The 27,660-nt window shown below is 40.0% G+C and overlaps 8 non-coding genes across 8 annotated transcripts; 7 read left to right on the top strand and 1 right to left on the bottom strand.

Moving 5' to 3' along the window:
- Window positions 1-4,510: 4,510 nt before the first annotated feature.
- trnap-ugg (transfer RNA proline (anticodon UGG)) lies at window positions 4,511-4,582 on the bottom strand. Its single transcript has one exon. It is a non-coding gene; the product is annotated as a tRNA-Pro (tRNA).
- A 3,577-nt stretch (window positions 4,583-8,159) lies between these two features.
- On the top strand, window positions 8,160-8,231 carry trnap-ugg (transfer RNA proline (anticodon UGG)). Its single transcript has one exon. It is a non-coding gene; the product is annotated as a tRNA-Pro (tRNA).
- Window positions 8,232-11,926: 3,695 nt separating this feature from the next.
- Window positions 11,927-11,998, top strand: trnap-agg (transfer RNA proline (anticodon AGG)). Its single transcript has one exon. It is a non-coding gene; the product is annotated as a tRNA-Pro (tRNA).
- A 2,886-nt stretch (window positions 11,999-14,884) lies between these two features.
- Window positions 14,885-14,956, top strand: trnap-agg (transfer RNA proline (anticodon AGG)). The gene has a single exon. It is a non-coding gene; the product is annotated as a tRNA-Pro (tRNA).
- Window positions 14,957-17,297: 2,341 nt separating this feature from the next.
- On the top strand, window positions 17,298-17,369 carry trnap-ugg (transfer RNA proline (anticodon UGG)). Its single transcript has one exon. It is a non-coding gene; the product is annotated as a tRNA-Pro (tRNA).
- Window positions 17,370-18,007: 638 nt separating this feature from the next.
- Window positions 18,008-18,079, top strand: trnap-ugg (transfer RNA proline (anticodon UGG)). The gene has a single exon. It is a non-coding gene; the product is annotated as a tRNA-Pro (tRNA).
- A 2,781-nt stretch (window positions 18,080-20,860) lies between these two features.
- Window positions 20,861-20,932, top strand: trnap-agg (transfer RNA proline (anticodon AGG)). The gene has a single exon. It is a non-coding gene; the product is annotated as a tRNA-Pro (tRNA).
- Window positions 20,933-26,582: 5,650 nt separating this feature from the next.
- Window positions 26,583-26,654, top strand: trnap-ugg (transfer RNA proline (anticodon UGG)). Its single transcript has one exon. It is a non-coding gene; the product is annotated as a tRNA-Pro (tRNA).
- The last annotated feature ends 1,006 nt before the right edge of the window (window positions 26,655-27,660 follow it).

The following is a 27,660-nucleotide window of genomic DNA, read 5'->3' as shown; positions in this document are numbered from 1 at the left end:
TGCTGTTGATCTCCGAATCTTATGGAAATCTACGTATCACAATTAACTCCGACCGAAAACCTTAAATTGCAGGGTTTCTCAACACAGTTGTGACAAAAGTGGCACAAACCTTGTCACAGGTAGTTACTTTCTCAGTAGCTTGCATCGAAAAAGTTTGACCAGCTCCTGGCATAAAGCAAAACCCAGGATGTGTTGCACAAATATAAATTTTAAATTTAATTTCTGAGGAAAACAGAAATTTGCAGGGATTTAAAATGCAACATTACACTTCACACTCATGCATTAGAATGTACTGAAAAGCCAGAACCTATTTGAACAAGAAGTCAGCTGCGTACCCATGCACACCTATAAACTGTAACTCTATACTATCCTTGCTTGAGTCTAAGTGAACATTTGAGTCAAATCTAAAGAAATCCTCTGAAGATTCCTATGATTTTGTGTTTGTTGGAATTGGACAGTTGTGCAGACAGAGAACCCAAACGCAAAATGCTACTGGAGTATCAACAAGAAATCAGCTGTTCCATACTGACTACAGAATACCATACATACAACAAAAGATGTTCTTCTGTGCTGCATCTACCTCTGATATTGCAATAGTTTATCTATAAGAACACTTAAATAACAACATAAAAAAAAACACTTGGTCAACAAAAAGACAATAATTTATATGTTTTTCTTCAGATTGTAGTAATTACACCTCTCATCACTACATACCCCTTTTTGTACTGTACTTGTATATTTGTACTTGCTACTTCAGTTTAACTGATAAATGACTGCCTTTTGTACATAGGTTTATCACGGCACTCGGCAGAGACATGAACTCAGACCGCAGAGAGGACAGATGGTTTGAGAGAGCAGTGACGGAAGTCATCTATGTCAAGTTGGAACAGTCATCTCTAAACAGACGGGGAGGTCAACAACAGCACTTATAATGCAGCGATAAGGTCTCTCTACACAAAGTTTCACTGTCATTAACATATTGAGTCACTCTTGACATGGCAGATTCATGTCTGTTGTAAACTGGCAAATCCACCACCATGATTGCTGTCGTTATTGTTGGACCACCTGGATTCACAAACATTCCCACCTTGAAGTACATGAGTCCTGGATCATTCATGGGCCATGGGCATGTGAACTGAAAAACTGAAGCTACTTTAAAAATCTGTAACTCCTCATCAGTGAGTTATAAGTGAAGAAGCCTCTTGAATGAGATAATCTAAACTCGAAGTCCAGTTGATTTCTGCTGAAGGTAAGGGGATTACCATGGATGAGAGAAAATCTGTACAGACATATGAAGTGTGGAGGTTCATATAAAGGGAACATATACAGCTTTCACCACAGTTTAACAGTTCAATTGCAGCACTTTGCTGCATGGAATTATAGATGTGAATGACTGGATATGTAGCTCATTGGTCTATTGGTATCATTCTCGCTTAGGGTGCGAGAGGTCCAAGGTTCAAATCCTGGATGAGCCCTAAGTTTTGAAATCTAAACAGAACAACTAATTTCAATCTGAAGCTGCTGGTGTTCTCAACTGTGCTGTGATAAAGGTAGCACAAAACTTGTCATAGCCAGTCAAATTCCCAGTAGCTGCTACAGAGTAACCTATACTACGCATAAAACGGAAGATATTTGAACACCATATCAACAAGAAATCAGCTTTTTTTCATTTGAGCACCAAATTCTAATCAGTCCACGCTTGAGTCGAGAGTCTAGAGTCTATTGCAGTACAAAACATTCCTACATTCACAAGAATAGGTGGTAAACGTTCCATCCACAAATCAAATGCTGAGGTCTCTCATTGAGAGAGAATAGTATGATTAGAAATAATAAAATGATTATTTGAATTCTTCTTTTCCTGGGAACAGGATGAATGTGTGATCAACAACCCAAAAACGAAAATCTTAAATACTTCAACTGTGATATGTAAAGGTTGAAATCAATATGGAACTTATCAGCAAGATTCGGGAAGACCAGCAGGGCTGGGCCACGGCGATGCACATTTACAAAACTATACATAATTTGTGAAGCATCCCACATTTAAATCCTGGACAAGCACATTGTATATACTTTCAGGATGTGTAAATGTCTCTGGGGCCAAACTTTCTGGGAATCAGTGTTATAATACACAGCAAGGTGAATCCATAAAATCCCTCACCAGAGGGTGCTGTTGGATCAGATAAAATGTGGAGCCCCAAGTCGCCACATCCCCACCTTGAACACTTCAATTGCAGGTCTTTGCACACAGAATTACAGATGTGAACAGCTGTATATGTGGCTCGTTGGTCTAGGGGCAAGATTCTTGCTTAGGGTGTGAGAGATCCCGGACGAGCCCTCACTCGAACCCGTGAGTGATGTACTAACCAAAATATTTGTATAAAATGTATCTCAAACAGAGCTGTCTTCTGAACAGGTCTTGTTTACTGTGTCAAAGTAATAATATTTCAGATAAACCGGATTCTGTCTGCCACAGTCAAAACTGTCAGAATGTAGAACAGTGACAGTAGATACTGAACTGAAACCTCAGTTAAACAAAGTTGGTGCCAGATTTCATTTGATGTAATAATTTCTTTGGTATGAATTGTAACAGAGCTCAAGTAATCCTGTGACTCTGACCAGTGAACACAAGTTTCAGCTCATTTAAAACCTTCAACCACAACTAAGCTAATGGCAGAGCAACAGGTGCCTTGAGTTAGCTGGACAGAATTACAGCTGTGAAGACACCTACATGTGGTTCATTGGCCTAGGCGTATGATTCTCGCTGAGGGTGTGAGAGATCCAGAGTTAAAATCCTGGACAAGCCCTTGCTTTAAACTACAATTCAATCAAACAATGGCTTTCACATTTGTGCCAAAATGTACAGGGCTTAAAATGCAAATGTGTCAACAACCCCACAGATTCAGCTCAGTTGGAGGACAAAATTAAATGACGTTACCTCACAGAAATGCCAGGTGTCACAAAAGAGTCAAACAGGTCATGATACCTTAAGGTCAAATCTGGATGGACATGGTTTGTTGGAGGCATAAAACAGCAAAGCACTTTATTTGTACAGTACATCTGTAAAATAAAGTACATATACTGTGTTCTAGCACTGATGCCACAGTCACAGTGCAATTTGAATACAATAAATGAGCAAATTGATTGTCCCTGACTTCTTCTTGACACTGAAAGAGACATGTCAGCCAAGACAACCCAACTGTGTCCTGAGCCTTCAGCATCTCATCCAGATCTCATTTACCAATCACACATTGTCGTGGTGAAGCTTTTTCACCATCTCAGCAGCCAAAATCAGAGAATTGTACATAGATATTTAAACTGCAGCATGAAAAAAGCAAGAAGAACATTTTAACCACCAGGGATGCTGTTGGACAAGGTGAAATGTGGAGCCCCAAGTCACCACTTTGAGATCTAGTTTTAGGTCTTGGCACCACACAATTACAGATGTGAACAGCTGTATGTGTGGCTTGTTGGTCTAGGGGTATGATTCTTGCTTTGGGTGTGAGAGGTCTCGGGTTCAAATCCCGGACGAGCCCTCACTCTAACATCTGAAGCTCACAGAAACCTAAAAATAACAATTGATGTCTCATGAAAACCTTAAGATGTTGATTTCCCAACACTGCTGGGACAAAAGCAGCACCAATCTTGTCATCGCTCGTCAGATTACCAGCAGCTGGTACAAAGTAATGCAAGTTGTCACATATTAAATGAAAGTTGATATATATAATGAAAGTATGAATATATTGAATGAAAGTTGATGCATGTTGAATGAAAGTACCAATATATGGAGTGGAAGTCTGAACATTACATATATTCATTCTTTCATTCCATATATTCCAACTTTCATTCAACTTTTTGTACGCTAAGCGAGAACCATACCCCGAGACCAACGAGCCACATATACAGCTGTTCATACCGGCAATTCTGTGCTGCTCAGACCTAATATTGGACCATTCAAACTGGTGATGTGGAATCTTGGAATTCTGCATTTCATCTGATACAACAGCACCCCTAATGGAGCATTTTACGTATATGGCTATCGGGCTGTGTTCTAGATATGATAATAAATCCTAAAATGTTCTCAGCTTCACCAGAAAACATGACATATTTTGTTGTATGTATGCTATATCGTTGGTATGGAACAGCTGACTTCTTGTTTATAATCCACACCAGTGACAAACAAGCGTTTTGTTTTCGAATTGTCTGTCTGAACCTCCCATTCCCAACAACACAAAATCCCAGGAATCTTCAGAGGGTTTTTTTAGATTTGACTTTTATTCACATGGATGAAAGTCATGGATTGATAAGAATGTGGTGGTGAAATGTCAGTACAGTTGCAGGTATACAGTTGATTTGTTGTTGGTATCATTTTGAAATATGTCGTGTTTTTTGTCTTCATTAGATTACTTTGTACCAGCTACTGGTAATCTATCTCGCTGTGACAAGATTGGTGCTACTTTTGTCCTGGCTGTGTTGGAAAACCCAACAACTTGAGCTTCAGATGTTACAGTGAGGGCTCATCCAGGATTTGAACCTGGGACCTCTCGCACCCAAAGCGAGAATCATACCCCTAGACCAACGAGCCACACATACAGTTGTTCACATCTGTAATTGTGTGGTGCCAAGACCTAAAACTAGATCTCAAAGTGGTGACTTGGGGCTCCACATTTCACCTTGTCCAACAGCATCCCTGGTGGTTAAAATGTTCTTCTTGCTTTCTTCATCCATCCATCCATTCTCTATACACCGCTTTATTCTCATTAGGGTCGCGGGGGGTGCTGGAGCCTATCTCAGCTGACTCGGGTGAAGGCAGGGGACACCCTGGACAGGTCACCAGTCTGTTGCAGGCCTAAATATACAGACAAACAATCACACTCACATTCACACCTATGGACAATTTTAGAATTATCAATTCACCTCAGCTTATTTTTGGACTGTGGGAGGAATCCGGAGTACCCAGAGAAAACCCACACATGCACAGGGAGAACATGCAAACTCCATGCAGAAAGATCCCAGGCCCAGGCCAGGATTTGAACCAGGGATCTTCTTGCTGCAAGGCAAAAGTGCTAACCACTACATCACTGTGCAGCCCTGCTTTCTTTATGCTGCAGTTTAAATATCTATGTACAGTTCTCTGATTTTGGCTGCTGAGATGGAGAAAAAGCTTCACCACGACAAGGTGTGATTGGTGGATGAGATCTGGATGAGATGCTGAAGGCTCAGGACACAGTTGGGTTGTCTTGGCTGACATGTCTCTTTCAGTGTCAAGAAGAAGTCAGGGACAATCAATTTGCTCATTTATTGTATTCAAATTGCACTGTGACTGTGGCATCAGTGCTAGAACACAGTATATGTACTTTATTTTACAGATGTACTGTACAAATAAAGTGCTTTGCTGTTTTGTGCCTCCAACAATCCATGTCCATCCAGATTTGACCTTTGACCTTAAGGTATCATGACCTGCTTGACTCTTTTGTGGCACCTGGCATTTCTGTGAGGTAATGTCATTTAATTTTGTCCTCCAACTGAGCTGAATCTGTGGTGTTGTTGACACATTTGTATTTTAAGCCCTGTACATTTTGGCACAAACGTGAAATTCATTGGAGTTTAACCACAGTTATCGAGAACAGACCTGGCTTTTCTTCTGCTGTTAATTCTGAGTGAAAGACAAGTGCAGAAAACTATCAGTGAAATGATCTTGAAATCTGTCAAATTGACAACTTCACTATGATGTGTTTTAAGTCCATGTGCATATCAGGTTACTCCAGAGTTTTAATCATATACTGTAACTTAACACAAATGTGTTAGAACTGAAGATAAAACCATCATTTATTCATTGTTAAAGTTTAAACTATGTCTGATACAAGTCACAATTGTTACACAGTTGTCCAGTTTAAGGACAGGGTCGCCAATATTTTTCTTCCTAAAATGATTATTTCAGTATTAAACAGTTAACATGCAGTCAGTGTTACAAAAATCAATCGACTATCACTTTTCATTTGTGACACAAAGAATGAGTTTTGTGCTATAAACACTGGAAGTGAGTCTGCTGAAGTCTCACATTTTTGTGCCTGATTGTAGATTTTGTTCCCCATCACTGACATTCAGAGGAGACTTCTTAATGACCTGTATGACCAAGTGGAATGATTACTGCAAGAAATAAAATAAATGTCCATTTGGGATTCTGGCTATTGATTTCAAAGTAGAAAAACTGTGAAGCTATCCTTTAAGACCCCACTGATCAAACATATGTGTGTTACGTCTCTGAAACACACGAAGAAAGCTGTTCATTTACAATAAAATTAAATTCCACTTAAAGCGAACTTCTTAGTACAACGATGAAGTGGAAATCTTGATGCTTCTCTGGATGGATAACCTGAAGACGAGGAAAACACACTGACAAGCTGCCTACAAACATCAACACTGACAGCTGTAACTTGAGATTGAATGAGATCAAGGTTTGTATCTTAGTGATGGGTTGCAAAAATCAGTGGGCAATAATGATTTAATTTTGTGTTAATACTTTACTTTGATACTTTTAGTTTGCCACAGTATTGATAATAAACTAGTATAATGTGAATGTATGATGAATTGTGGAGAGACTGGGTTGTGATGACACGGTGGTTGGAAACGGATACATAGTTGACCCTCCAAAGTCAAACTTAAGAACTTCGATGGAAGAAATCCGATGGCAAACTTGGAAAGAGATGGAGTTGTCCTCCAAAAGAAACGTATTAAACAATTCAATAAATGCAATAAAACCCACAAAACAGTTGATATCACCTCGTTCTCGATTGCCTGACTGACTTTCCTGCCTGTTAAAATGATCTCAATTTGTTTGAATAAACTGTTTGTATTGATCCAAAAGACAAACACTTCAAAGAATAAAGACATGAGGAGTTAAGTCATGCTGTTGGCATGGTTTTAGGTTTGACAGTGTTTAACAACCCTCATTTTTCATTTGTAAACAGAACACACTATAATGTATTTGTACACGGAAATAAGAACATTTAAATGTGTAATAATGGACAGTATTTGTTGATTACATCTGTGTTTTACAATATTGTCACTCAGCCTATTCTTATGAATACCCACAGAAGCAATTAATAATATACTTCACACATACTCCTCATCTGGCATCACCAGAGGATGAGGGGCGACTCCTCTGGTTGCAAAAGTAAGTCAGATTGTATAGAAGTCTGTGACAAAATGACCCTACTTCTCACTGGTTGTGTTTCCTCACTAGAAATTTCCTGAATGAGTTTACGGTCTATAGCCCCTCCTGAAATTGTCGGCAGTGAAAGACAGGTGAAAGTACTAAAGCACACGACAATTTAAGACCAATTCTTCTCTACGGCGCTGAGGTGTGGTTGCTGATGAAGAGAAGGTCAGAGCATGAGAGTATTGAGATTCATTTATAGAGTCGCCAGATGAGATAGAATAAGAAATGTGAAAAGGGGTCAATTTTGACCCACAGCACAACACGAGGGTTAAACTTATTTTGGGTTTTCTTGTAAAATTCAACTCAAAACAAGATAATTTCAAGATTGTTTGACTTAACAGGATATTTAAGACGCATTGTCTCAAAACAAGTCAGTCTATATTGCTGAAATGTCACAAGCTAAGAGAATTTGTCTTAAATCAAGTAGGATGAGACACTGGAGCTACAGCCTCAAATTAGCAAGTAGATTAACACAAGAGCTTAAAAAAAGCCTTACAATTAATGCGTGCACAAATACATAGCTGTAGCTTTAGATAGAAGACGGTAATTGTATTATTATTATTTCAACTATGCGTATGTATTAAATTCAGAATGTGTTTCCCCAGATGGCCACTAGTAAGCGTTGTTCAGTGAATTGAGTCCATTGAAAGAGACATGTCAGCCAAGACATCCCAACTGTGTCTTGAGCCTTCAGCATCTCATCCAGATCTCATCCACCAATCACACCTTATCGTGGTGAAGCTTTTTTGCCATCTCAGCAGCCAAGACCAGAAAATGGTACATAGATATTTAAACTGCAGCATGAAGAAAGCAAGAAGAACATTTTAACCATCAGGGATGCTGTTGGACAAGGTGAAATGTGGAGTCCCAGGTCACCACTTTGAGATCCAATTTTAGGTCTGAGCAGAACAGAATTACAGATGTGAACAACTGTATGTGTGGCTCGTTGGTCTAGGGGTATGATTCTCGCTTTGGGTGTGAGAGGTCTCGGGTTCAAATCCCGGACGAGCCCTCACTCTAACATCTGAAGATCACAGAGATCTAAAAATAACAATTGATGTCTCATGAGAACCTTAAGTTGTTGGGTTTTCCAACACAGCCAGGACAAAAGCAGCACCAATCTTGTCACAGCTCGTCAGATTACCAGCAGCTGGTACAAAGTAATCTCATCAAGACAAAAAACACAACATATTTGAAAATGATACCAACAACAAATCAACTGTATATCTGCAACTGTACTGACATTTGACCACCACATTCTAATCAGTCCATGACTTTCATCCAAGTGAATAAAAGTCAAATCTAAAGAAACCCTCTGAAGATTCCTGTCACTTTGTGTTATTGGGAATGGGAGGTTCAGACAGACAATTCGAAAACAAAATGCTTGTGGTCTTGATTGTCACTGGTGTGGATTATAAACAAGAAGTCAGCTGTTCCATACCAACAAAATAGCATACATACAACAAAATATGTCATATGTTTTCTGGTGAAGCTGAGAACATTTAAGGATTTATTATCATATCGAGAACCTCTGACGCTCACAGGGATCTAAACATAACAATTAAGTTCAAGTGAAAACCTTAAGTTGCTGGGTTTTCCAACAGTGCTGTGACAAAAATAACAATTCTTGTCATAGCTAGTCAGATTCACAGGAGCTTGTACAGAATAATCTAATCTACTTGCTTGCAAAAATCCAGACTGACTTTATTTATGTATTAATACAAATAAAGGCAGTCTGACATTGTGATGATAGGAGACGATTTCTAAAAGGAGGGGCTAACGAATGCAGCTTGAATGAGAAAGAACCAATCAGCGTAACACGGATGTGACGCACAAACAAATCGACCTTGAAGTCCATGCAGTCCAAACAACAATTGCATGCAGCCGAGAAAGCGTCGTGGTGAATGATTACTGCCGTTTTTGTCACAAAAATCTGCGAATACATGGGGTGCTCTCAAGTACAACACTTATTTTTGAAAAGGCTACGCAACAAAAGACTCCTTCCAAACGATTAGCGGTGTTAGGAATAACTTTGTTAATGTTTGTGTTTGGTTACGGGAGGTGCGCAGGTGTTTTATGGGTAATCCAGGCACTGAAGATGATGCAGCATTAACTAAAGCCTCCCGTGCTAGGATTGGTTGTACCAAACTTTCCTGGGAGGGAAACGTGATTCAATTCGTCCAATGCCAAACTGATTCTCCTGTATCTCCTAACATGAAAATAGGAGATTACATGGAGATTCAGTTTGGATTTTCCAAGCTACTAATCTACATAAAAACAAAATGGATTTGAACATGTGTGACGGCCACAGGACTTGGAGTCAGTATGTTTGTTTTCCTGTGTCCTGTCTTTGCTTTTCATTTTAGATCCTGGCCTGCCTGCCCCTCCCTCCTCTCACCTCTGCTGTTCAGCAGAGCAGCAGATCCTTCTGCCTGCCCCTCCCTTTCATTATTCAAGATTGGCTTCACCTGCTGGGGGCCTTTAAAAGCAGGTTGAATCCAAGATGTTTTTTTCTCTCCCCTCCCGGATGGCAGGTGCCTGCCAGGCACTCTTCTTGATTTTGGTTTGGATTTGATTATGTTGGGTTTAGCTTGGGTTATTTCTTGATTGAGTTCTTTAATAAATTAATTTTATTGTTTAAAAGTTGTCACTGTGTCGACCTCCTTCTTTTTGTTATGCTCTACAACGAGCTGGGCATAACAAATGGGGGCTCGTCCAACTTTGAACCTTAAATATTACTATTGTAGTTGTGTTTGTGTGGTCTGGCTACGTTAGGAGGCCAGAATTACAGATGTGAACAGACGGATGTGTGGCTTGTTGGTCTCGGGGTATAATTCTCGCTTAGGGTGTGAGAGGTCCCGTGTTGAAATCCTGGACGAGTCCTCTGTTTCACCTCAAACCTTAACATAGGGGTGTCAAGCCCACCGGCCAAAACAGAGCATCCAATCTGGCCCACTTCACAATCTGTAAAAACTACAGAGAAAAAAATGTGAATTTGAAACAATTTCTAGACCTTCACAAGTTATTGGGATCATACAGTATAATATTGTGTCCTTTTGTATTTCCTTTTTGCAATTTGTATCTATTTCATCTTGTTTGTTTTGTCTTTTGTTTTTTGTCTCAGGTTGTTCATAATGTTTTGTAAAAAGATAGTTGATTCAGTGTGAACATTTTCAGAATGTATTTTTTTGCACGACAAAGAAGGGAAATATTTGGAGTTGTGGTTATTTATAAGTTATTATTATCTGATTTTACTGGTCCCGTCAACTTGAGATCAAATTGGGATGTATTTGGCCCCTGAACTAAAATGAGTTTGACATCCCTGTCTTAACAGAACAACCAACTTCAATCAAAAATCTTAAATTGCTGGGTTTTCCAGCAGTGCTGTGACAAAGGTAGAACAAACCTTGTCATATTTGTCATAGCTAGTCAGATTCCCAGTAGCTGCTACAGAGGAACCTAAACTACACATGAAATAGGGCATATTTAAACACGATACAAACAACACATCAGCTGCAAATGCACTCATTTTTTTCATTTGATCTTCAGATTTTAATCAGTCCACACTTGAGTCCAAGTGAATAAAAGTCAGATCTAAAGAAGGTTTTAAGATGCAACTGTGTCAAAGGTTCAACTAAACTAAACAGTTAAACTAGACACCAAGTCATCAAACAACAGCCTTGGTTGGAGGCACTATCTGGTGGTCAAAGATCACTTTGATATTTCTGGTCACAACACAGAATTCCTCCACATTATGACAGAACTTCACAGAAATGTCCTATTGGAAGAAATGATGAAGCCACAACAATTTGTATCCAGCAGGTGTAAAAGTCAGAATAACATGGATGGAAACTGCAAATTGAGCATTTCAGAGTGAAGCAGTAATTCTAGTTTCATAGATACAAAGATTTTAAGGAAACAGCGCAATAATTACGGACTGGATTTCTTCCACTACAGACTGTATTTCAGACTTCACTTGATGGCATTTATATCCAAAAGGTATATGTCAAATCTAATTGTAAAGCAGTAATTCTATTTTTTCTACATCTACATACCACAGGTGAAGTAGCTAAACTCATCCGAACCTTAACTCATCCGACCTGCACCGTCTGACTTATGTCACTCTGGAAATGGTGACTGCTTGCGTGGTTGCCATTTTCAGAGTGATGGTGAAGTCATGCATGCTGCTGAGGAGTATTTGGAGGCCTAAGATGTGACCTTCTCCCAGGAAGCAAAAGCAGAGCTTAACATTGGTCAACAATGTTAAAATAAATGCAAGAATAATGTTTGTCTTGTGATGTTGTTTGGTGAGGTTGAGACCTTTCTGAAATACTCTCATGAGTCTAATTAACAGAATGTCATCACTGTAACAGAATAATGAACCTGTCAATGTTATGTATCCCATTTCAGAAATTGATTCAAAAATCTTCCACACACAGAAAACTAAGGTTGAAACTATGCCTATTTTTCAAGACTTTTAAAGCGCAGTGTTGGATATGATAATGTGTACACATCTGTGAGGCCAAGCTTTCTGGGGTTCAGTGGTGTGTCTACACACAAAGCAAGATGAACATATAAAATGCTCAACCAGAGGGCGCTGTTGGATCAGAGAAAGCACGCAACTCCAAGCCGCCACATCGCCACTTTGAACAGTTCAGCTGCAGCAGTTTGGAGCTCAGAATTACAGATGTAAATAGCTGTACATGTGGCTTGTTGGTCTAGGGGTATGATTCTCGCTGAGGGTGTGAGAGGTCCCGGGTTCAAATCCCGGACAAGCCCTGCTTTTGATCTCCGAATCTTACGGAAATCGACATATCACAATTAATTTCGACTGAAAACCTTAAATTGCAGGGTTTCTCAACACAGTTGTGACAAAAGTGGCACAAACCTTGTCACAGGTAGTTATTTTCTCAGTAGCTTGCATCGAAAAAGTTTGACCTGCTCCTGGCATAAAGCAAAACCCAGGATGTGTTGCACAAATATAAATTTTAAATTTAATTTCTGAGGAAAACAGAAATTTGCAGGGATTTAAAATGCAACATTACACTTCACACTCACACAGTAGAATGTACCGAAAAGCCAGAACCTATTTGAACCTGTTACCAACAAGAAGTCAGCTGCGTACCCATGCACACCTATAAACTGTAACTCTATACTATCCTTGCTTGAGTCTAAGTGAACATTTGAGTCAAATCTAAAGAAATCCTCTGAAGATTCCTGAGATTCCTATGATTTTGTGTTTGTTGGAATTGGACAGTTGTGCAGACAGAGAACCCAAACGCAAAATGCTACTGGAGTATCAACAAGAAATCAGCTGTTCCATACTGACTACAGAATACCATACATACAACAAAAGATGTTCTTCTGTGCTGCATCTACCTCTGATATTGCAATAGTTTATCTATAAGAACACTTAAATAACAACATAAAACACTTGGTCAACAAAAAGACAATAATAATTTATATGTTTTTCTTCAGATTGTAGTAATTACACCTCTCATCACTACATACCCCTTTTTGTACTGTACTTGTATATTTGTACTTGCTACTTCAGTTTAACTGATAAATGACTGCCTTTTGTACATAGGTTTATCACGGCACTCGGCAGAGACATGAACTCAGACCGCAGAGAGGACAGATGGTTTGAGAGAGCAGTGACGGAAGTCATCTATGTCAAGTTGGAACAGCCATCTCTAAACAGACGGGGAGGTCAACAACAGCACTTATAATGCAACGATAAGGTCTCTCTCCACAAAGTTTCACTATCATTAACATATTGAGTCACTCTTGACATGGCAGATTCATGTCTGTTGTAAACTGGCAAATCCACCACCATGATTGCTGTCGTTATTGTTGGACCACCTGGATTCACAAACATTCCCACCTTGAAGTACATGAGTCCTGGATCATTCATGGGCCATGGTAGCCTAGCCGCGCTAGACAACCCACGGCAACAAATTTAATTCTCTGCCAGGGTGGGTCTAGTTCCCCTCCATAAGGCTCAAGGCTGGATTCTCCTAAAACTGGCCGGACCAATCACCATGAAGTGTAGAGTCAGAAGGCGGGCGTAACGAAGTGACGAAAGAGGCGTGACGATTCTGACAGAAACAACCGGCGCACAACAAACAGTTATCTTTCGACTCGGCTTTGGCCACAGCCCTTAAAGATTTGAAGCTAAAATTCAACTTGAAAGATAAACAAAGCACGGCACTGAAGTGTTTCATTGAGAAGAAAGATGTATTTGGACTTATGCCGACGGGATATGGCAAATCCTTAATATACCAGTTGGCTCCGTGGCTCCGCTGGTTGGGAAGCTAACGGGACTTAGCCACAATCCCCCGGTGCTCTCGGAACTACGTCAGCCTATTCGTTGCGTTGATTGGTTGTATACCTACCCAATTGCTGCAGAGGGATTTGATAGACAACCTTTTAGCCCGCCTCCCTCCCCGTCGAGCTTCCCCAGACCCTTGTGCCGTCAGAAACATGGGTGTAGCATGGCTAGGCTAGGGCCATGGGCATGTGAACTGAAAAACTGAAGCTACTTTAAAAATCTGTAACTCCTCATCAGTGAGTTATAAGTGAAGAAGCCTCTTGAATGAGATAATCTAAACTCGAAGTCCAGTTGATTTCTGCTGAAGGTAAGGGGATTACCATGGATGAGAGAAAATCTGTACAGACATATGAAGTGTGGAGGTTCATATAAAGGGAACATATACAGCTTTCACCACAGTTTAACAGTTCAATTGCAGCACTTTGCTGCATGGAATTATAGATGTGAATGACTGGATATGTAGCTCATTGGTCTATTGGTATCATTCTCGCTTAGGGTGCAAGAGGTCCAAGGTCCAAATCCTGGATGAGCCCTAACTTTTGAAATCTAAACAGAACAACTAATTTCAATCTGAAGCTGCTGGTGTTCTCAACTGTGCTGTGATAAAGGTAGCACAAAACTTGTCATAGCCAGTCAAATTCCCAGTAGCTGCTACAGAGTAACCTATACTACGCATAAAATGGAAGATATTTGAACACCATATCAACAAGAAATCAGCTTTTTTTCATTTGAGCACCAAATTCTAATCAGTCCACGCTTGAGTCTAGAGTCTAGAGTCTATTGCAGTACAAAACATTCCTACATTCACAAGAATAGGTGGTAAACGTTCCATCCACAAATCACATGCTGAGGTCTCTCATTGAGAGAGAATAGTATGATTAGAAATAATAAAATGATTATTTGAATTCTTCTTTTCCTGGGAACAGGATGAATGTGTGATCAACAACCCAAAAACGAAAATCTTAAATCCTTCAACTGTGATATGTAAAGGTTGAAATCAATATGGAACTTATCAGCAAGATTCGGGAAGACCAGCAGGGCTGGGCCACGGCGATGCACATTTACAAAACTATAGATAATTTGTGAAACATCCCACATTTAAATCCTGGACAAGCACATTGTATATACTTTCAGGATGTGCAAATGTCTCTGGGGCCAAACTTTCTGGGAATCAGTGTTATAATACACAGCAAGGTGAATCCATAAAATCCCTCACCAGAGGGTGCTGTTGGATCAGATAAAATGTGAAGCCCCAAGTCGCCACATCCCCACCTTGAACACTTCAATTGCAGGTCTTTGCACACAGAAATGCAGATGTGAACAGCTGTATATGTGGCTCGTTGGTCTAGGGGTATGATTCTCGCTTAGGGTGCGAGAGGTCCCGGGTTCAAATCCCGGACGAGCCCTCCCTTCAACCTGTGAGTGATGTACTAACCAAAATATTTGTATAAAATGTATCTCAAACAGAGCTGTCTTATTTACTGTGTCAAAGCGAGAAAAATATTTCAGATAAACTGGATTCTGTCTGCCACAGTCAAAACTGTCAGATTGTAGAAGAGTGACAGGAGATACTGAACTGAAACCTCAGTTAAACAAAGTTGGTGCCAGATTTAATTTGATGTAACAATTTCTTTGGTATGAACTGTAACAGAGCTGAAGTAATCCTGTGACTCTGACCAGTGAACACAAGTTTCAGCTCATTTAAAACTTTCAACCACAACGAAGCTAATGGCAGAGCAACAGGTGCCTTGAGTTCTAACCACTCCATTATCACAGACTAACACAAAAGAAACACCAGTATGATCATCCATCCATCCATCCATCCATTCATCCATCCATCCATCCATCCATCCATCCATCCATCCATTCTCTATACACCGCTTCATTCTCATTTGGGTCGCGGGGGGTGCTGGAGCCTATCTCAGCTGACTCGGGTGAAGGCAGGGGACACCCTGGACAGGTCGCCAGTCTGTCACAGGGCTACATATACAGACAAACAGTCACACTCACATTCATACCTACAGGCAATTTAGAGTAATCAATTAACCTCAGCATATTTCTGGACTGTGGGAGGAAGCCGGAGTACCCGGAGAAAACCCACGCATGCACAGGGAGAACATGCAAACATGTAAGGCAAAGTGCTGACCACTTACGCCAATGTGCAGCCCCCCTATCAGTACGATCAATAAAACTAAAAAATACATTGAACAAGAAGAGAAATAATGTGATTAAATCAAAGGGACAGAAAGAGGTAGAGATGAGGGTATAGAACTGTACTCACCTGCATTGAAGAGGACTGTGTTTCAAATAGATCTCCTGAGGACTCTGGCTTATTCTGTTATGAACGTCTCACTGACATCGCTATAGTTTATCTATAACGACAATAAAAAATGCATAAAAAACATTCAGTCAACAACCATGAAAAAAAAAACAGTGTATGAAAAAACAGAACAAATTTAGCTGTTGAGTTGGTTGGGTCTTTATCTCAAGTGTACTTGTGGCCAACTACATCTCACAAGTAGTTTTCTTTATTATAATTTCAAGTGAATCTTATTCATCACACTCTGTCAGACACACTGTATTTGAGACTTAAGTAAACACTGCAAACAGAGCATAAACAATAAAGAGGAAAAAAGAAGCTACATTCACGGCCTGTAGAGTTTAATCACAGACATTACGATATTCCATTGTCTACAAATCTCACTCACTTTGTTTTGCACGTTAACCTTCACACTATAAACATTGCACATATTTTTTTTTACCCTGTTTCTTCAGCAAATTATGTTTTTGCACTGTACATTTTATGTTCAGTATCGCCAAAGTTCATATGAGTAGATCTCAAGTTTTCTGTCTCAAAAAGAGGTGCACAAAATAAATGCTACAAAAAAAACTATTATCTGTAAATGCACTTTTTGTATTGTTTGGTACAGTACTAAACTAGACTTGATTGTTGTGTCAAAACACCTCACATGACATGAACGAATCATGCTGACAGGGTGCCAGTTTATGAGATGGAATGTGAGGCAATACCACATCAACAATCTGAAATATTCTGTCAGCCCTGAAAACACATGTTGTTGACACAGAGACGTGTCCTTTCACAACATCTGTGGGTGAAAGGTCACATCAGATATGGTATGAATGATCTAAGCTGACACCAATGACTCGCTTACATCATACCTCGTATCTCAACGAGGATCAGGATTCATTCACAAAAAAAAGAAACTCAAGAACTTCTTCAAGGCAAAGACGTCCTAAACCTTAAATTCTTTGTATTTGTATTATGTCACAAAAGAGTCAAACAGGTCATGATACCTTAAGGTCAAAGGTCAAATCTGTACATCTGTAAAATAAAGTACATATACTGTGTTCTGGCACTGATGCCACAGTCATAGTGCAATTTGAATACAATAAATGAGCAAATTGATTGTCCCTGACTTCTTCTTGACACTGAAAGAGACATGTCAGCCAAGACAACCCAACTGTGTCCTGAGCCTTCAGCATCTCATCCAGATCTCATCCACCAATCACACCTTGTCGTGGTGAAGCTTTTTCACCATTTCAGCAGCCAAGACCAGAAAATGGTACATAGATATTTAAACTGCAGCATGAAGAAAGCAAGAAGAACATTTTAACCATCAGGGATGCTGTTGGACAAGGTGAAATGTGGAGTCCCAAGTCACCACTTTGAGATCCAATTTTAGGTCTGAGCAGAACAGAATTACAGATGTGAACAACTGTATGTGTGGCTCGTTGGTCTAGGGGTATGATTCTCGCTTTGGGTGCGAGAGGTCCCGGGTTCAAATCCCGGACGAGCCCTCACTCTAACATCTGAAGCTCACAGAGATCTAAAAACAGCAATTGATGTCTCTTGAAAACCTTGAGTTGTTGGGTTTTCCAACACAGCCAGGACAAAAGCAGCACCAAGCTCGTCAGTGTACCAGTAGCTCGTACAAAGTAATCGAATCAAGACAAAAAACACGACATATTTGAAAATGATACCAACAACAAATCAACTGTATACCTGCAACTGTACTGACATTTGACCACCACATTCTAATCAGTCCATGACTTTCATCCAAGTGAATAAAAGTCAAATCGAAAGAAACCCTCTGAAGATTCCTGTCACTTTGTGTTATTGGGAATGGGAGGTTCAGACAGACAATTCGAAAACAAAATGCTTGTGGTCTTGATTGTCACTGGTGTGGATTATAAACAAGAAGTCAGCTGTTCCATACCAACAAAATAGCATACATACAACAAAATATGTCATATGTTTTCTGGTGAAGCTGAGAACATTTAAGGATTTATTATCATATCGAGAACACAGCCTGATGGTCATATAAAATGCTCCACGAGGGGTGCTGTTGGATAACAAGATTCCACATCGCCAGTTTGAATGGTCCAAGTTTAGGTCTGAGCAGCACAGAATTGCACATATGAACAGTTCTAAATGTGGCTCATTGGTCTAGGGGTATGATTCTCGCTTTGGGTGTGAGAGGTCCCGGGTTCAAATCCTGGATGAGCCCTTCTTAAACCTCCGACGCTCACAGGCATCTAAACACAACAATTAAGGTCAAGTGAAAACCTTAAGGTGCTGGGTTTTCCAACAGTTCTTGTCATAGCTAGTCAGATTCACAGGAGTGTGTACAGAAGAATCGAATCTGCTTGCTTGCAAAAATCCAGACTGACTTTATTTATGTATTAATACAAATAAAGGCAGTCCGACATTGTGATGATAGGAGACTATTTCTAAAGGGAGGGGCTAACGAATGCAGCTTAAATGAGAAAGAACCAATCAGCGTAACACGGATGTGATGCACAAACAAATCGACCTTGAAGTCCATGTTGTCCAAACAACAATGGCATGCAGCCGAGAAAGCGTCGCGGTGAATGATTACTGCCGTTTTAGTCACAAAAATCTGCGAATACATGGGGTGCTCTCAAGTACAACACTTATTTTTGAAAAGGCTACGCAACAAAAGACTCCTTCCGAACGATTAGCGGTGTTAGGAATAACTTTGTTAATGTTTGTGTTTGGTTACGGGAGGTGCGCAGGTGTTTTATGGGTAATCCAGGCACTGAAGATGATGCAGCATTAACTAAAGCCTCCCGTGCTATGATTGGTCGTACCAAACTTTCCCGGGAGGGAAACGTGATTCAATTCGCCCAATGCCAAACTGATTCTCCTGTATCTCCTAACATGGAGATAGGAGATTACATGGAGAATCAGTTTGGATATTCCAAGCTACTAATCTACATAAAAACAAGATGGATTTGAACATGATACCAACAAGAAATCACCTGTAACTGTACTGACATTTGACCACCAAGTGTGGAGCCCCAAGTCGGCACGTTTCAACAGATCGATTACAGCACTTCGCTGCATAGAATTACAGATGTGAACAGACGGATGTGTGGCTTGTTGGTCTCGGGGTATGATTCTCGCTTAGGGTGTGAGAGGTCCCGTGTTGAAATCCTGGACGAGTCCTCTGTTTCACCTCAAACCTTAACATAGGGGTGTCAAGCCCACCGGCCAAAACAGAGCATCCAATCTGGCCCACTTCACAATCTGTTAAAACTACAGAGAAAAAAATGTGAATTTGAAACAATTTCTAGACCTTCACAAGTTATTGGGATCATACAGTATAATATTGTGTCCTTTTGTATTTCCTTTTTGCAATTTGTATCTATTTCGTCTTGTTTGTGTTGTCTTTTGTTTTTTGTCTCAGGTTGTTCATAATGTTTTGTAAAAAGATAATTGATTCAGTGTGAACATTTTCAGAATGTATTTTTTTGCACGACAAAGAAGGGAAATATTTGGAGTTGTGGTTATTTATAAGTTATTATTATCTGATTTTACTGGTCCCGTCAACTTGAGATCAAATTGGGATGTATTTGGCCCCTGAACTAAAATGAGTTTGACACCCCTGTCTTAACAGAACAACCAACTTCAATCAAAAATCTTAAATTGCTGAGTTTTCCAGCAGTGCTGTGACAAAGGTAGAACAAACCTTGTCATATTTGTCATAGCTAGTCAGATTCCCAGTAGCTGCTACAGAGGAACCTAAACTACACATGAAATAGGGCATATTTAAACACGATACAAACAACACATCAGCAGCAAATGCACTCATTTTTTTCATTTGACCTTCAGATTTTAATCAGTCCACACTTGAGTCCAAGTGAATAAAAGTCAGATCTAAAGAAGGTTTTAAGATGCAACTGTGTCAAAGGTTCAACTAAACAGTTAAACTAGACACCAAGTCATCAAACAACAGCCTTGGTTGGAGGCACTATCTGGTGGTCAAAGATCACTTTGATATTTCTGGTCACAACACAGAATTCCTCCACATTATGACAGAACTTCACAGAAATGTCCTATTGGAAGAAATGATGAAGCCACAACAATTTGTATCCAGCAGGTGTAAAAGTCAGAATAACATGGATGGAAACTGCAAATTGAGCATTTCAGAGTGAAGCAGTAATTCTAGTTTCATAGATACAAAGATTTTAAGGAAACAGCGCAATAATTACGGACTGGATTTCTTCCACTACAGACTGTATTTCAGACTTCACTTGATGGCATTTATATCCAAAAGGTATATGTCAAATCTAATTGTAAAGCAGTAATTCTATTTTTTCTACATCTACACACCACAGGTGAAGTAGCTAAACTCATCCGAACCTTAACTCATCCGACCTGCACCGTCTGACTTATGTCACTCTGGAAATGGTGACTGCTTGCGTGGTTGCCATTTTCAGAGTGATGGTGAAGTCATGCATGCTGCTGAGGAGTATTTGGAGGCCCAAGATGTGACCTTCTCCCAGGAAGCAAAAGCAGAGCTTAACATTGGTCAACAATTTTAAAATAAATGCAAGAATAATGTTTGTCTTGTGATGTTGTTTGGTGAGGTTGAGACCTTTCTGAAATACTCTCATGAGTCTAATTAACAGAATGTCATCACTGTAACAGAATAATGAACCTGTCAATGTTATGTATCCCATTTCAGAAATTGATTCAAAAATCTTCCACACACAGAAAACTAAGGTTGAAACTATGCCTATTTTTCAAGACTTTTAAAGCGCAGTGTTGGATATGATAATGTGTACACATCTGTGAGGCCAAGCTTTCTGGGGTTCAGTGGTGTGTCTACACACAAAGCAAGATGAACATATAAAATGCTCAACCAGAGGGCGCTGTTGGATCAGAGAAAGCACGCAGCTCCAAGCCGCCACATCACCACGCAGAACAGTTCAGCTGCAGCTGTTTGGAGCTCAGAATTACAGATGTAAATAGCTGTACATGTGGCTTGTTGGTCTAGGGGTATGATTCTCGCTTAGGGTGCGAGAGGTCCCGGGTTCAAATCCCGGACAAGCCCTGCTTTTAATCTCTGAATCTTACGGAAATCTACATATCACAATTAATTTCGACTGAAAACCTTAAATTGCAGGGTTTCTCAACACAGTTGTGACAAAAGTGGCACAAACCTTGTCACAGGTAGTTATTTTCTCAGTAGCTTGCATCGAAAAAGTTTGACCAGCTCCTGGCATAAAGCAAAACCCAGGATGTGTTGCACAAATATAAATTTTAAATTTAATTTCTGAGGAAAACAGAAATTTGCAGGGATTTAAAATGCAACATTACACTTCACACTCACGCAGTAGAATGTACTGAAAAGCCAGAACCTATTTGAACCTGTTACCAACAAGAAGTCAGCTGCGTACCCATGCACACCTATAAACTGTAACTCTATACTATCCTTGCTTGAGTCTAAGTGAACATTTGAGTCAAATCTAAAGAAATCCTCTGAAGATTCCTGAGATTCCTATGATTTTGTGTTTGTTGGAATTGGACAGTTGTGCAGACAGAGAACCCAAACGCAAAATGCTACTGGAGTATCAACAAGAAATCAGCTGTTCCATACTGACTACAGAATACCATACATACAACAAAAGATGTTCTTCTGTGCTGCATCTACCTCTGATATTGCAATAGTTTATCTATAAGAACACTTAAATAACATAAAAACACTTGGTCAACAAAAAGACAATAATAATTTTTGTTTTTCTTCAGATTGTAGTAATTACACCTCTCATCACTACATACCCCTTTTTGTACTGTACTTGTATATTTGTACTTGCTACTTCAGTTTAAGTGATAAATGACTGCCTTTTGTACATAGGTTTATCACGGCACTCGGCAGAGACATGAACTCAGACCGCAGAGAGGACAGATGGTTTGAGAGAGCAGTGACGGAAGTCATCTATGTCAAGTTGGAACAGCCATCTCTAAACAGACGGGGAGGTCAACAACAGCACTTATAATGCAGCGATAAGGTCTCTCTCCACAAAGTTTCACTGTCATTAACATATTGAGTCACTCTTGACATGGCAGATTCATGTCTGTTGTAAACTGGCAGATCCACCACCATGATTGCTGTCGTTATTGTTGGACCACCTGGATTCACAAACATTCCCACCTTGAAGTACATGAGTCCTGGATCATTCATGGGCCATGGTAGCCTAGCCGCGCTAGACAACCCACGGCAACAAATTTAATTCTCTGCCAGGGTGGGTCTAGTTCCCCTCCATAAGGCTCAAGGCTGGATTCTCCTAAAACTGGCCGGACCAATCACCATGAAGTGTAGAGTCAGAAGGCGGGCGTAACGAAGTGACGAAAGAGGCGTGACGATTCTGACAGAAACAACCGGCGCACAATAAACAGTTATCTTTCGACTCGGCTTTGGCCACAGCCCTTAAAGATTTGAAGCTAAAATTCAACTTGAAAGATAAACAAAGGACGGCACTGAAGTGTTTCATTGAGAAGAAAGACGTATTTGGACTTATGCCGACGGGATATGGCAAATCCTTAATATACCAGTTGGCTCCGTGGCTCCGCTGGTTGGGAAGCTAACGGGACTTAGCCACAATCCCCCGGTGCTCTCGGAACTACGTCAGCCTATTCGTTGCGTTGATTGGTTGTATACCTACCCAATTGCTGCAGAGGGATTTGATAGACAACCTTTTAGCCCGCCTCCCTCCCCGTCGAGCTTCCCGAGACCCTTGTGCCGTCAGAAACATGGGTGTAGCATGGCTAGGCTAGGGCCATGGGCATGTGAACTGAAAAACTGAAGCTACTTTAAAAATCTGTAACTCCTCATCAGTGAGTTATAAGTGAAGAAGCCTCTTGAATGAGATAATCTAAACTCGAAGTCCAGTTGATTTCTGCTGAAGGTAAGGGGATTACCATGGATGAGAGAAAATCTGTACAGACATATGAAGTGTGGAGGTTCATATAAAGGGAACATATACAGCTTTCACCACAGTTTAACAGTTCAATTGCAGCACTTTGCTGCATGGAATTATAGATGTGAATGACTGGATATGTAGCTCATTGGTCTATTGGTATCATTCTTGCTTAGGGTGCGAGAGGTCCAAGGTCCAAATCCTGGATGAGCCCTAACTTTTGAAATCTAAACAGAACAACTAATTTCAATCTGAAGCTGCTGGTGTTCTCAACTGTGCTGTGATAAAGGTACCACAAAACTTGTCATAGCCAGTCAAATTCCCAGTAGCTGCTACAGAGTAACCTATACTACACATAAAATGGAAGATATTTGAACACCATATCAACAAGAAATCAGCTTTTTTTCATTTGAGCACCAAATTCTAATCAGTCCACGCTTGAGTCTAGAGTCTAGAGTCTATTGCAGTACAAAACATTCCTACATTCACAAGAATAGGTGGTAAACGTTCCATCCACAAATCACATGCTGAGGTCTCTCATTGAGAGAGAATAGTATGATTAGAAATAATAAAATGATTATTTGAATTCTTCTTTTCCTGGGAACAGGATGAATGTGTGATCAACAACCCAAAAACGAAAATCTTAAATCCTTCAACTGTGATATGTAAAGGTTGAAATCAATATGGAACTTATCAGCAAGATTTGGGAAGACCAGCAGGGCTGGGCCACGGCGATGCACATTTACAAAACTATAGATAATTTGTGAAACATCCCACATTTAAATCCTGGACAAGCACATTGTGTATACTTTCAGGATGTGCAAATGTCTCTGGGGCCAAACTTTCTGGGAATCAGTGTTATAATACACAGCAAGGTGAATCCATAAAATCCCTCACCAGAGGGTGCTGTTGGATCAGATAAAATGTGAAGCCCCAAGTCGCCACATCCCCACCTTGAACACTTCAATTGCAGGTCTTTGCACACAGAAATGCAGATGTGAACAGCTGTATATGTGGCTCGTTGGTCTCGGGGTATGATTCTCGCTTAGGGTGCGAGAGGTCCCGGGTTCTAATCCCGGACGAGCCCTCCCTTCAACCTGTGAGTGATGTACTAACCAAAATATTTGTAAAAAATGTATCTCAAACAGAGCTGTCTTCTGAACAGGTCTTGTTTACTGTGTCAAAGTAATAATATTTCAGATAAACCGGATTCTGTCTGCCACAGTCAAAACTGTCAGAATGTCGAACAGTGACAGTAGATACTGAACTGAAACCTCAGTTAAACAAAGTTGGTGCCAGATTTAATTAGATGTAATAATTTCTTTGGTATGAACTGTAACAGAGCTGAAGTAATCCTGTGACTCTGACCAGTGAACACAAGTTTCAGCTCATTTAAAACCTTCAACCACAACTAAGCTAATGGCAGAGCAACAGGTGCCTTGAGTTCTAACCACTCCATTATCACAGACTAACACAAAAGAAACACCAGTATGATCATCCATCCATCCATCCATCCATCCATCCATCCATTCATCCATCCATCCATCCATTCTCTCTACACCGCTTCATCCTCACTAGGGTCGCGGGGGGGGGGGTGCTGGAGCCTATCTCAGCTGACTTGGGCACCCTGGGACACCCTGGACAGGTCACCAGTCTGTCACACTACTCCACTGTGCAGCCCTATCAGTCCGATCAATAAAACTAAAAAATGCATTGAACAAGAAGAGAAATAATGTGATTAAATCAAAGGGACACAAAGAGGTAGAGATGAGGGTATAGAACTGTACTCACCTGCATTTAAGAGGACTGTGTTTCAAATAGATCTCCTGAGGACTCTGGCTTATTCTGTTCTGAACGTCTCACTGACATCGCTATAGTTTATCTATAACGACAATAAAAAATGCATAAAAAACATTCAGTCAACAACCATGAAAAAAAAGTGTATGAAAAAAAACAGAACAAATTTAGCTGTTGAGTTGGTTGGGTCTTTATCTCAAGTGTACTTGTGGCCAACTACATCTCACAAGTAGTTTTCTTTATTATAATTTCAAGTGAATCTTATTCATCACACTCTGTCAGACACACTGTATTTGAGACTTAAGTAAACACTGCAAACAGAGCATAAACAATGAAGAGGAAAAAAGAAGCTACATTCACGGCCTGTAGAGTTTAATCACAGACATTACGATATTCCATTCTCTACAAATCTCACTCACTTTGTTTTGCACGTTAACCTTCACACTATAAACATTGCACATATTTTCTTTTACCCTGTTTCTTCAGCAAATTATGTTTTTGCACTGTACATTTTATGTTTAATATTGCCAAAGTTCATATGAGTAGATCTTAAGTTTTCTGTCTCAAAAAGAGGTGCACAAAATAAATGCTACAAAAAAAACTATTATCTGTAAATGCATTTTTTTGTATTGTTTGGTACAGTACTAAACTAGACTTGATTGTTGTGTCAAAACACCTCACATGACATGAACGAATCATGCTGACAGGGTGCCAGTTTATGAGATGGAATGTGAGGCAATACCACATCAACAATCTGAAATATTCTGTCAGCCCTGAAAACACATGTTGTTGACACAGAGACGTGTCCTTTCACAACATCTGTGGGTGAAAGGTCACATCAGATATGGTATGAATGATCTAAGCTGACACCAATAACTCGCTTACATCATACCTCGTATCTCAACTAAGATCAGGATTCATTCACAAAAAAAGAAACTCAAGAACTTCTTCAAGGCAAAGACGTCCTAAACCTTAAATCTTTGTATTTTGCCCTCACAAACACACAAGCTCACCATACTGTTACTCTCAATGTCATTACTTTGGTGTTCAGCATTAATTTGACCATAAAATGGCCTCAAACTCACAAAGAAGTCAAGTTTAATTAGACAGAAGCAGAGTTGTAGCCGTACTCGAAACCTAAGTTTGAATTTATTCACTAATTATGACAAAAATGATGAAGCCACGACATGGCAGTTTGAACAGTCCAATTTTAGATCTTAGCTGGACAGAATTACAGCTGTGAAGGCACCTACATGTGGTTCATTGGCCTCGGCGAATGATTCTCGCTGAGGGTGTGAGAGATCCAGAGCTCAAATCCGGGACACGCCCTTGCTTTAAACTACAATTCAATCAAACAATGAGTTTCACATTCATACCAAAATGTGCAGGGCTTGAAATGCAAATGTGTTAACAACACCACAGATTCAGCTCAGTTGGAGGACAAAATTAAATGACATTACCTCACAGAAATGCCAGGTGTCACAAAAGAGTCAAACAGGTCATGATACCTTAAGGTCAAATCTGGATGGACATGGTTTGTTGGAGGCATAAAACAGCAAAGCACTTTATTTGTACAGTACATCTGTAAAATAAAGTGCATATACTGTGTTCTAGCACTGATGCCACATTCACAGTACAATTTGAATACAATAAATGAGCAAATTGATTGTCCCTGACTTCTTCTTGACACTGAAAGAGACATGTCAGCCAAGACAACCCAACTGTGTCCTGAGCCTTCAGCATCTCATCCAGATCTCATTCACCAATCACACCTTATCGTGGTGAAGCTTTTTCTCCATCTCAGCAGCCAAGACCAGAGAATTGTACGTAGATATTTAAACTGCAGCATGAAAAAAGCAAGAAGAACATTTTAACCACCAGTGGTGTTGTTGGACAAGGTGAAATGTGGAGCCCCTACTCACCACTTTGAGATCCAATTTTAGGTCTTAGCAGCACAGAATTACAGATGTGAACAACTGTATGTGTGGCTCGTTGGTCTAGGGGTATGATTCTCGCTTTGGGTGCGAGAGGTCCCGGGTTCAAATCCCGGACGAGCCCTCGCTTTAAGCTCACAGAAATCTAAAAATAACAATCGATGTCTCATGGAAAACTCAAGATGTTGGGTTTTCCAACACTGCTGGGACAAAAGTAGCACCAATCTTGTCATAGCTCGTCAGATTACCAAAGATTACAAAGTAATGTAAGTTGTCATATATTAAATGGAAGTTGATATATATAATGAAAGTTGATGCATGTTGAATGAAAGTACAAATATATGGAATGAAAATCTGAACATTATATATATTCGTACTTTCATTCCATATATTCCAACTTTCATTCAATATATTCCAACTTTCATTCAACTTTTTGTACGCTAAGCGAGAACCATACCCCTAGACCAACGAGCCACATATGCAGCTGTTCATACCTGCAATTCTGTGCTGCTCAGACCTAATATTGGACCATTCAAACTGGTGATGTGGAATCTTGGAATTGTGCATTTCATCTGATACAACAGCACCCCTAATGTCAGTTTTACGTATATGGCTATCGGGCTGTGTTCTCGATATGATAATAAATCCTAAAATGTTCTCAGCTTCACCAGAAAACATGACATATTTTGTTGTATGTATGCTATATAGTTGGTATGGAACAGCTGATTTCTTGTTTATAATCCACTCCGGTGACAAACAAGCATTTTGTTTTGGAATTGTCTGTCTGAACCTCCCATTCCCAATAACACAAAATCCCAGGAATCTTCAGAGGGTTTCTTTAGATTTGACTTTTATTCACTTGGATGAAAGTCGTGGACTGATTAGAATGTGGTGGTCAAATGTCAGTACAGTTGCAGATATACAATTGATTTGTTGATGGTATCATTTTCATTGTCTTGATTTGATTACTTTGTACCAGCTACTGGTAATCTGACTAGCTATGACGAGATTGGTGCTACTTTTGTCCTGGCTGTGTTGGAAAACCCAACAACTTGAGCTTCAGATGTTAGAGTGAGGGCTCATCCGTGATTTGAACCCGAGACCTCTCGCACCCAAAGCGAGAATCATAC

This window comes from Acanthochromis polyacanthus, chromosome 20 (assembly GCF_021347895.1).
Source record: "Acanthochromis polyacanthus isolate Apoly-LR-REF ecotype Palm Island chromosome 20, KAUST_Apoly_ChrSc, whole genome shotgun sequence".
Lineage (NCBI taxonomy): Eukaryota > Metazoa > Chordata > Actinopteri > Pomacentridae > Acanthochromis > Acanthochromis polyacanthus.
This window is presented reverse-complemented; position numbering and strand designations above follow the sequence as displayed.